Genomic DNA, 12,217 nt, shown 5'->3' with positions numbered 1-12,217 from the left:
GTATAGCGAGGCAACACAAAATCGTGTATAATACAAGCAAATTCCGTGGCGCACCGAAAACCAATTCCGTGGCGCACGCTTTTCCGTGGTGCACCTAAGAACACGTGCGCCACGAAACCTTAATTCTGTGGCGCATGGGCAGGTGCGCCACAGAAACCTTATTTTTGTGGCGACGTTTCTGTGGCGCACCTCCCATGCGCCACAGAAGTCATTTTTGGTGCGCCACTGATGAGGCTTTTCCTACTAGTGTTTGGAGCACACCTGGAGAGGCCCGAGGAGAGAACGAGGCCAAGTGGCACCGCCCAGAAGCCTGGCCATGCCAACCACCTCCGTTCGCACCTCGATCGTCTGATTGCCCTGATTCTTTCGACCACCGATGTATTTTTCCCTAAAAATGACTATATATATGGCCCCGAAGAGTTCTCGGGAGGAGAGCACCGCAGAAAGATAGAAACGCCATCATGGAGGCTGCTGCAGAGAAGACTGGAGGGGGAAACTCCGTCGGGATCACCGCCGGAGGGATCTCCACCCTCTCCAACGTCTTCAACATCATCACCATGACCAAGAGGGAGTACTCCACCTCTGGACTACGGGTTTGTGGCAATAGCGTGATTTATTTCTCTCATGTTCTTCATAGTACTTAGTGCCATATGAGCTTCCTATCATTATTATGGTCATATTTGTAATACCAATGTGGTGGATACTTGTTCTATGATATTGTTATATGAGATCTGATCGTATTATATTTGTGAGATGTGTTTATATATGCATATTATGTACCCCGTTTTTAAGTTCATGTTCTGATCCAACATCTATGCACAAGCGTGTGTCGGGTGATGTGTGTGTTAGATGGAGTAGCAGAGTTTTAGTGATTAGATAGTGAAAATATGTTCATGAGCTATTATGGCTTTGCCTTTCTTTTTCTACCTCACTAGGGATAAAGTGAATGCATGTGCCATGTTCATCATGTAATAGTAATGGTGATCTTGTTTGTTCAAGGTAGCATATTTGATATTCAAACTCATGGCAAAGTACTTCTTGTTATGCTGTGCTAATTCTTAATACAAGATTGATGAAGTTTCATTCTTGTGGAGCATAAGAGAGGTGTGTTGCATCATCTCTATGTTAGAACGTGATGCCCATAATAATTCCGATCTCACATATAATATGATATGTACCTTTATATCCCATTGATGAATTGTTTTGGGCCCACCACAACTTTACGAGAGAATAGTAAAGTGAACCCATGAACCCCGGTCAACTGTTTATCATAAGAAACACATTTATCTTGCATTTACATTGTTTTCTATTAGCTGCACTATTTTAATCCTAAAATACAAAAATATTTACTTTTCTTATTTGCATCCAAAACATCAAAGATAATCATTCTCTTTTCAATTTACTTAGTTATTTTATCTGCATTAGTTTACTACTTGTTTTATTACTACTTGTGATTATTTATTTACGTGAAATCTTGTGCTTGACAACCACACGGTGGAGTTGGGGAACAAGGAATTTACTTACTTGCAGGATTGCTTGAAGAAGAGAGAAGAGAAATACTTTTCCATCCAGTTTGCCGAGAGTTCGATATAAACTCTCGAGTCACCCTTGTGGGGAAGATATGTCCTTGATACAATACTCCGTACTAGCTTGGAGTCCCAACGTATCAAGATCTTTTTGGCGTTGCTAGTAGCCGTCATCATGTGTGGCCTTCTATAGGTCGTGGACTTTATCCTGCCGATTTCACCATGTATTGATCCGCAGGGGAGACTCCTGTTTCCGGATCATCGTGCTCTCTCCTGCTCACCTATGTACGGTAGTAATATCTACCTAGGATTGGAAATCCAGAACCTGTGGAATTCGATAGTGGAGTTCAACTGGAGCACACATGATATGACCCTCTTGTTAGTGTATCGAGTGCTCTATTAATTAATTCCCAAAATAATGTTGTTGATGTGTCACTTCGTCTACATGAAGCTAGGATTCTAGCAAAAGAATGTGATATCAACATCTTTTTTTGTGTTGTTCATTTTTTCACATAATTTATCCAACATAAATGATAGCATGATCGACAGATTAATCCCCCATCACCATATACGATATACAATTGTATTCATGGATAGACATGTTTTGCCAAGCGTCAACAAAAAACAGTCCTGAAAGACTTGGCACTTGGGAAATTCCAGGAAACCAGTCGATAGAGACACAACACCCCGTGAACAACGGCTTTGCCGAGTGTAAAGAAACACTTGGCAAACTGGCCAGCTATGTCGAGTGTCAAAAAAAATTCAAACTGTCCATGCTGGTCACAATTAAAGGCATTGTGATGACATTGGATCATTGGCGAGCATTCCTAAAGGATGCTCAACAAAGATTGACATTTTGTGGGACACTCAGCAAAGATTGAAATTTTGTTCTTGTCTTTTTTCGCAGCGTGGGGAAATTTTTTCTGCCCAAACCGACTTCGTGTTGGACATATGCCCTAGATGCAAGATAATATCATTATTTTTCTATTTCATTGGCCCATGTGGCCAGCCCAAGGGGATACCCTAGGAGGGCCACCAACTTGGGGGAGGGGGGCAAGCTAGCCGCACCCTCTCCCCAGCCCCTATATATAGATGAGGGGGGAGCATGGCAGGGGGACTCAACCCTACTCGGCCATTCCCCCTTGTTGCCCCTCTCTTCTTCCTAATCTCATGCCCGTGGAGTTCTCCACCATAGCGATCACCGCCACCGTGCTACGGGTTGTAGATACTATCCACCACCTCTTCTCTCTTGTTGGATTGAGGAGAAGAAGTCAACCCATCCATGTGCCCCTCTCAGAGGTGCTGATCGGATTGCATCTAGAAAGGTACGACTACATCAACCATGGTTATAAGACCATCGCGAAACCCAGCGCAGGATGACACCACCGCGAACCCTACGTAGGACGAAAAATAGAAACACATGATCATCAAAAACATGATAAGGGAGGAAGATGAAAAGAGAGCAGGCTTGCTAGGAGGACGACCTTAAGTATGAGGCACACAGGGCGCAACCCATCATATATCATGCACCATGCAACTCGTCACACCATGCAGTCGCACAAAACACATGCATACCAACACAAAGGCACACACAAGTCGAAAGTATATGACACGCAACAACACATGTCACATGTAGCGTACGGAAGGCAGGTTAAAGGATCACATGCAAGCGAACACATAGCCAGACACGTCAGGGTCCTGTCTGCATCTTCCCAGTTCCCGGCATACCAGGCGGCATCGAATGACCGGATAAGTGATGAAAAGATGAGATCACCACGAAGCCGGCTTAAAATAACATCCAACGCTCCTGCCCAAGGTAGACCCACACGTCGGAGGAGAGAACTGGGCAAAGATATGATCCGAACAAGCAGGCCACACCAATCCGGAGGGCGCTGCGGGGGAGGAGCGGGAAAATAGTGAGCCGGAAATTTGGGCCACTACCGGTCAGATGCGACCTAGCACACATGCGGACTACACGTGGTAAGGCGTAGATGACCTGAAATGCAAAATCCTGCGCCCAAAAATCGGGGCGAAACTAAAAAGTCGGAGAAAAATCGGTTGCTACGAGCATTTTAGTATATAATCCATGCGGAGTAGTATTTTTTTAGCAAAATAATTAAGTTTACTAATTTTTTTTATATTAAGGAACCAAACAACTAGGTAGCCATATATAAAGGTCCTAGCTAGTGCTGAAGCCACAGGGCCAGCCAAGATAAATAATGCAACAAAGGTGAGTTGAGCCGCTCAGGGCTTAGAGTAATACAAATTGTGGACATACGTATGAGAGGTGTCAGTAAAATTTTGGCTAGTGGGGAAGCCATTCCACGTGAGAACATAGAGGATATAGGTCGACATAATATCTCAAAAACGGACACGGATCCTAGACAAGCACAATACATGTAACAGCGTGCCATGTCTCCTGCAACAAAATCAAGTTCTGCTCAACCTCATCCGTATGTTCCAAGCCATTTTCACGTTGCTAGGGTGAAAAAACCCTTTATATTCCTGCATTGTTAGCATTAGCGGGTGCAAATGTAAGGATTAGCGGGTGACTGCGGTGTGGGATGGGCGTAGATAACGTTAGGTTCAACAGGATTCACAGTCCTCACAAAAAAATGTAGGCATGCTACAAAGCACAGCAGGCAGTCCACGCAGTCTAGGCAAGACAACCATCGATAACGAGTAGGCAGGGCAGAGGGCAGAGCCAGGGAGGGGCAAAATAGGGGCTAGACACCTTCAATTGCCCGTCCCTCGGGAAGGGAGTAGGGGCAAGACACCCACAACCGCTCACTCACCCCTTTAGAGCGTGTTTGATAGCTTGGGCCCAATTCATGGCTCACTAGCACCTGGGCACCTGCGCATTCAGAATGAGCCACACGGGTTAGAATTGGTCTGTTGTTTGGTAGGTCGGGCTGCATGGTTTGGGCTAAAAAGGCCTTTTTGTTTGTTTTCATGTTGCCAACACCAAATTTCGATGGAGATGAGATTACGCATATTTGGTACCATCCAGACATGTCTAAGGTAACCTCTTTTGTACAACTGGTAGACTTAATTACCATACTATCACCTCCCATGATAGTCATGTTAAACTACAAGAAGAGCACTAGGTCAACACAGAAAAACACAATCTGGTCCTTAACTGCCTCCTCGGACGATTTACCGCAACTTTGATGGGGATGAACCACTTGGAACATTGAGGCCGCTACTGCATCGCCACCGTAGCGAGAATGAGCCTCGCCGGATTGTGAGGAGTCCTCTCCTCGGAAGCAGAACTTCCTCCCATGTGCACAAAAGCCGGGAGGAAATCGACGAGCCGTAGAAGATCCTTCGCTCGATGAGACCACCCTCCGGTCAGAAAATCGAGACGTTGGCAAAGGCCGGCCATCTACTACCGGAAGGTGGACGTCATTGCTCTGCTTGCAAAGCCTCTGGTAGTGACCTCCGGGACCTGGATCATGGAGACGAGAACCAGGGCCCCAACACCCCCCTCCTTCACTCTAGAGGATCCACGAGCATATTAGATGGAGCAGTAGCAGCTACACCTTCATATGCTCCCTAATCTTTGTCCTCCAAAGGCGCATCGAGATGAAAATACACAGCCAGTAGCCCTAGGCGCCGCTCGGAGTCGCCAGGGACAAGCTCCGTAATGGCATAACGGCATACTCCATATTAATAAATCTAGACCGAAAATGTTGCGCGTCCATCTACACGCTGGCCCACATCGCCACGGGAGAGAAGGGAGGAGCGAACGGGGTCTACTTGGAGGACTCTCAAGAGGGGCGATGGAGACCTAGAGGGAGAGAGAAAGAAAAGTCCCCTCTCTGCTTTACATGTGATGTTTGCATGGTCAATCCATTATGGTGCACCTTGCTCTCTTCTACTCCCTCTGGTACGTTTTAATCGACACCAGCTGCAAGCAAAATACATGAATGTAGTGAAGTTAGCTGCGTCGATTAAATATGAATGGAGGTAGTAGACTAGATGATCAAGAGCGCTTCACGGCTTTAACTAGTGCAACAACCTCCTGGCTATCTTATAAATGTTTGATCGCATTATTTTAAGCAATGTATTCCCACCGTTCCTTCATACTAATTTTTTTATCAAACTAATTTAGTTTATTAGAGCGTTTTATGTTAAGTAACGGAGGAAGCTTGTGGCTATATATAAAGGTCCTAGCCCGTGCTGGATCCACATGGCCAAGAGAAAAAGAATAGTGCAATTATCATGAATTGAGCCGCTGAGGGCTAGACTAGTGCAGAGTGTAGACATAGATATGAGAGGTGTCAGTAATTTTTTGGCCACTAGATGTGCCTATCCGCTTGATAACGTTGAGGCTAGGACACATGCGGCAAGAATCATGCCACACGCGGAAGCAAATTCAGGGCGTGCAGAACACATGTCAAGGGTGCCTCGGCTCCAGATTTGCATGCCCTTCCACTTCATTTTTTTCTTTCTCCACTGCAAAATGAAGCTCTGTTCCCGCTATTCCAACCTCATCCTTCCGCGCGGGTCTGCCAAGACATTGCCGCGTCTCTCGAATGAAACCCTCTATCATGACGGTGGTAGTGTCTTCAAGCCGTAGTGTAACAGTGATGCCATGTACGTCAGAGCCCTGTGGCTTAACTAAAAGGATACATATGTGATACAATAATCATCTCGGTCTTTGCACGAGTGGGTACCTGTGGCAAAAAAAATTCTCACCAAGTGTCGAAATGAATTTTATGGTTACAATTATGCCGAAAGCTTATGATGGTTAATTTAAATGGAGAAAAAGATTGATTTGTATGGAATTTGACAACCAATGGATTGTTTTCGGTGAAATCTATGTATGAGGATTGTAACACCCCGACCCCCCCCGGTCGGGCATGTCACCCCTGGCAGCTCTCTAGGATCTCTAGATTAGCCACACAGACCAACACATGTCTTTCCTGCGCACTTTGTCATCACTCGTGCGCACTCGGGAACTACTTCCCAGTCGGTCACCCATTCTCAAATTAGTCCGGGCCAAGCACGTTTAACCTCGAAGTTCTTTGCTGATGAGCTTCCGGAAAAGAAGTTGCAACTTGTTGGTATGAGTATCCTGCCCTGGGCCAGGATGTCACACTCATCCCCCCTTAGAAGATCGATGCCCTCGTCGATCAGCCCTAGGCCAGGAACGTCCCCTCTTGGCACACGTCTGTGCGTCCAGTGCCGGCACATGTGCCATGTTGTGTGCCACGACAGGCCACACCAGCCATGCGCCACATGCCCGAACCCCTGACCCGCACACGCCCGTGTAACCGTGAAGGTCGGCTATGATACCAAATGTAACACCCCGACCACCCCCCGGTCGGGCATGTCACCCCTGGCAGCTCTCTAGAATCTCTAGACTAGCCCCATAGACCAACACATGTCTTTTCTGCGCACTTTGTGCTCACTCATGCGCACCCGGGAACTACTTCCCGGTCAGTCACTGATGTCTACGGGAGCTTCTATTCTTGTAGACAGTGTTGGGCCTCCAAGAGCAGAGGTTTGTAGAACAGCAGCAAGTTTCCCTTAAGTGGATCACCCAAGGTTTATCGAACTCAGGGAGGAAGAGGTCAAAGATATCCCTCTCATGCAACCCTGCAACCACAAAGCAAGAAGTCTCTTGTGTCCCCAACACACCTAATAGGTGCACTAGTTCGGCGAAGAGATAGTGAAATACAGGTGGTATCAATAAGTAGTAGCAACGGCACAGAAAAGTGCTTTTGCCCAGGACATTAAACAAGCAAGTAGTAACGCAGCAGTAGTAACGCAAGTAGTAGTAACGCTAAGAAACAAGTAAACAAGCAGCGATAGCAGTATTTAGGAACAAGGCCTAGGGAATAGACTTTCACTAGTGGACACTCTCAACATTGATCACATAACAGAATAGATAAATGCATACTCTACACTTTTGTTGGATGATGAACACATTGCGTAGGATTACACGAACCCTCAATGCCGGAGTTAACAAGCTCCACAATAATGCTCATATTTTAGTAACCTTTAGTGTAAGATAGATCAAAAGACTAAACCAAGTACTAACATAGCATGCACACTGTCACCTTCATGCATATGTAGGAGGAATAGATCACATCAATATTATCATAGCAATAGTTAACTTCGCAATCTACAAGAGATCATGATCATAGCATAAACCAAGTACTAACACGGTGCACACACTATCACCTTTACACACGTGCAGGAGGAATAAAACTACTTTAATAACACAACACTAGAGTAGCACATAGATAAATTGTGATACAAACACATTGCAATCATAAAGAGATATAAATAAGCACCTCACTATGCCATTCAACAGTGAATAAGTATTCTGTGAAATATAGCCTAAGAGACCCACACGGTGCACACACTGTCACCTTTACACACGTGGGACAAGGAGTCTCCGGAGATCACATAAATAAAACTCACTTGACTAGCATAATGACATCTAGATTACAAGCATCATCATATGAATCTCAATCATGTAAGGCAGCTCATGAGATTATTGTATTGAAGCACATAGGAGAGAGATGAACCACATAGCTACCGGTACAGCCCCGAGCCTCGATGGTGAACTACTCCCTCCTCATGGGAGCAGCAGCGGTGATGAAGATGGCGGTGGAGATGGCAGCGGTGTCGATGGAGAAGCCTTCCGGGGGCACTTCCCCGCTCCGGCAGGGTGCCGGAACAGAGACTCCTGTCCCCCAGATCTTGGCTTCGCGATGGCGGCGGCTCTGGAAGGTTTTCCGTATCGTGGTTTTTCGCCTCAGGGGTTTCGCGACGGAGGCTTTAAGTAGGCGGAAGGGCAGGTCAAGGGGCGTCACGAGGGGCCCACGCTATAGGTCGGCGCGGCCAGGGCTTGGGCCGCGCCGCCCTATAGTTTGGCCACCTCGTGGCCCCACTTCGTGTGTTCTTCGGTCTTCCGGAAGCTCCGTGGAAAAATAGGGCCCCGGGTCTTTGTTTCGTCCAATTCCGAGAATATTTCGTTACTAGGATTTCTGAAACCAAAAACAGCAGAAAACGAGAACCGGCACTTCGGCATCTTGTTAATAGGTTAGTTCCGAGAAAATGCACTAATATGACATAAAGTGTGCATAAAACATGTAGGTATCATCAATAATATGGCATAGAACATAAGAAATTATCGATACGTCGGAGACGTATCAAGCATCCCCAAGCTTAGTTCCGCTCGTCCCGAGCGAGGTAAAACGATAACAAAGATAATTTCTGAAGTGATATGCCATCATAACCTTGATCATACTATTTGTAAACATATGTAGTGAATGCAGCGATCATAACAATGGTGATGACATGAGTAAACAGGTGAATCATATAGCAAAGATTTTTCATGAGTAGTACTTCAAGACAAGTATTAATAAGTCTTGCATAAGAGTTAACTCATAAAGCAATAAATCAAAGTAAAGGTATTGAAGCAACACAAAGGAAGATTAAGTTTCAGAGGTTGCTTTCAACTTGTAACATGTATATCTCATGGATAATTGTCAACATAGAGTAATATAACAAGTACAATATGCAAGTATGTAGGAATCAATGCACGGTTCACACAAGTGTTTGCTTCTTGAGGTGGAGAGAAATAGGTGAACTGACTCAACATAAAAGTAAAGAGAATGGTCCTTCAAAGAGGAAAGCATCGATTGCTATATTTGTGCTAGAGCTTTTATTTTGAAAACATGAAACAATTTTGTCAACGGTAGTAATAAAGCATATGAGTTATGTACATTATATCTTACAAGTTGCAAGTCTCATGCATAGTATACTAATAGTGCCCGCACCTTGTCCTAATTAACTTGGACTACCGGATCTTTGCAATGCACATGTTTTGACCAAGTGTCACAATGGGGTACCTCCATGCCGCCTGTACAAAGGTCTAAGGAGAAAGCTCGCATTTTGGATTTCTCGCTTTTGATTATTCTCAACTTAGACATCCATACCGGGACAACATGGACAACGGATAATGGACTCCTCTTTAATGCATAAGCATGTGGCAACAATTATTATTCTCATATGAGATTGAGGATATATGTCCAAACTGAAACTTCCACCATGAATCATGGCTTTAGTTAGCGGCCCAAAGTTCTTATCTAACAATATGCATGATCCAACCATGAAGGTGGTAGATCTCTCTTGCTTCGTACAAGACGGACATGCATAGCAACTCACATGATATCCAACAAAGAATAGTTGATGGCGTCCCCAGAAACATGGTTATCGCTCAACAAGCAACTTAATAAGAGATAATGTGCATAAGTACATATTCAATACCACAATAGTTTTTAAGCTATTTGTCCCATGAGCTATATATTGCAAAGGTGAATGATGGAATTTTAAAGGTAGCACTCAAGCAATTTACTTTGGAATGGCGGATAAATACCATGTAGTAGGTAGGTATGGTGGACACAAATGGCATAGTGGTTGGCTCAAGGATTTTGGATGCATGAGAAGTATTCCCTCTCGATACAAGGTTTAGGCTAGCAAGGTTATTTGAAACAAACACAAGGATGAACGGTACAAAGCAAAACTCACATAAAAGACATATGGTAAACATTATAAGACTCCATACCGTCTTCCTTGTTGTTCAAAACTCAATACTAGATGTTATCTAGACTCTAGAGAAACCAAATATGCAAACCAAATTAGCAAGCTCTAAGTATTTCTTCATTAATGGGTGCAAAGTATATGATGCAAGAGCTTAAACATGAGCACAACAATTGCCAAGTATCAAATTATCCAAGACATTATAGCAATTTACTACATGTATCATTTTCCAATTCCAACCATATAACAATTTAACGAAGAAGAAACTTCGCCATGAATACTATGAGTAGAGCCTAAGGACATATTTGTCCATATGCAACAGCGGAGCGTGTCTCTCTCCCATAAAGTGAATGCTAGGATCCATTTTATTCAAACAAAACAAAAAACAAAAACAAACCGACGCTCCAAGCAAAGTACATAAGATGTGGCCGAATAAAAATATAGTTTCAGGGGAGGAACCCGATAATGTTGTCGATGAAGAAGGGGATGCCTTGGGCATCCCCAAGCTTAGACGCTTGAGTCTTCTTAATATATGCAGGGGTGAACCTCCGGGCATCCCCAAGCTTAGAGCTTTCACTCTCCTTGATCATATTGCATCATACTCCTCTCTTGACCCTTGAAAACTTCCTCCACACCAAACTCGAAACAACTCATTAGAGGGTTAGTGCATAATAAAAATTCACATGTTCAGAGGTGACACAATCATTCTTAACACTCCTGGACATTGCATAAAGCTACTGGACATTAATGGATCAAATAAATTCATCCAACATAGCAAAAGAGGCAATGCGAAATAAAAGACAGAATCTGTCAAAACAGAACAGATCCGTAAAGATGGATTTTATTAGGCCACCAGACTTGCTCAAACGAAAATGCTCAAATTGAAAGAAAGTTGCGTACATATCTGAGGATCATGCTCGTAAATTGGCGTCATTTTCTGAGCTACCTACAGGGAGATAGACCCAGATTCGTGACAGCAAAAAAAATCTGGAACTGCGCAGTAATCCAAATCTAGTACTTACTTTTCTATCAAAGACTTTACTTGGCACAACAAAACACAAAACTAAGATAAGGAGAGGTTGCTACAGTAGTAAAAAACTTCCAAGACTCAAATATAAAACAAAGTACTGTAGCAAAATAACACATGGGTTATCTCCCAAGAAGTTCTTTCTTTATAGCCGTTAAGATGGGCTCAAGTAGCTTTAATGATGCACTCGCAAGAAATAGTATTTGAAGCAAAAGAGAGCATCAAGAGGCAAATTCAAAACACATTTAAGCCTAACATACTTCCTATGCATAGGAATCTTGTAAATAAACAAGTTCATGAAGAGCAAAGTAACAAGCATAGGAAGATAAAACAAGTGTAGCTTCAAAAATTTCAGCACATAGAGAGGTGTTTTAGTAACATGAAAATTTCTATCACCATATTTTCCTCTCTCATAATAACTCTCAGTAGCATCATGAGCAAACTCAACAATATAACTATCACATAAAGCATTCTTATCATGAGTCTCATGCATAAAATTATTACTCTCCACATAGGCATAATCAATTTTATTAGTTGTAGTGGGAGCAAATTCAACAAAGTAGCTATCATTATTATTCTCATCAAGTGTAGGAGGCATAGTATAACCACAACAAAATTTACTCTCCATAGTAGGTGGCACCAAAAGACCACTATTATTATAATCATCAGAAATAGGAGGCAAAGTATCATCAAAGAAAATTTTCTCCTCAATGCTTGGGGGACTAAAAAGATCATGAAAACCAGCTTCCCCAAGCTTAGAACTTTCTATATCATTATCAACAATGGTGTTCAAAGCGTTCATACTAATATTACTACCAAGCATGCAAATAAGATTTCATAGGTTTTTTAATTTTCGCATCAAACAATCCATGTTTTAAATCAGGAAATAGAATAAGAAGCTCATTGTTGTCCATTATGCCAAACTAGTGTAAACAAGAAACAAAAAGATGCAATTGCAGGATCTAAAGGAAATAGCTTCGAGCACACACACAATGGCGCCGTAAAAGTACCGTTACCTGGAACCGGAGTATGAGTGCCTTTTACCTTTCCTCCCGACAACGGCGCCAGAAAAGTACTTGATGTCTACGGGAGCTTCTATTCT

The sequence above is a fragment of the Lolium rigidum genome, chromosome 4 (genome assembly GCF_022539505.1).
Source record: "Lolium rigidum isolate FL_2022 chromosome 4, APGP_CSIRO_Lrig_0.1, whole genome shotgun sequence".
NCBI classification, from domain to species: domain Eukaryota; kingdom Viridiplantae; phylum Streptophyta; class Magnoliopsida; order Poales; family Poaceae; genus Lolium; species Lolium rigidum.
The sequence above is the reverse complement of the archived record's forward strand: the minus strand, read 5'-3'. Positions refer to the sequence as shown.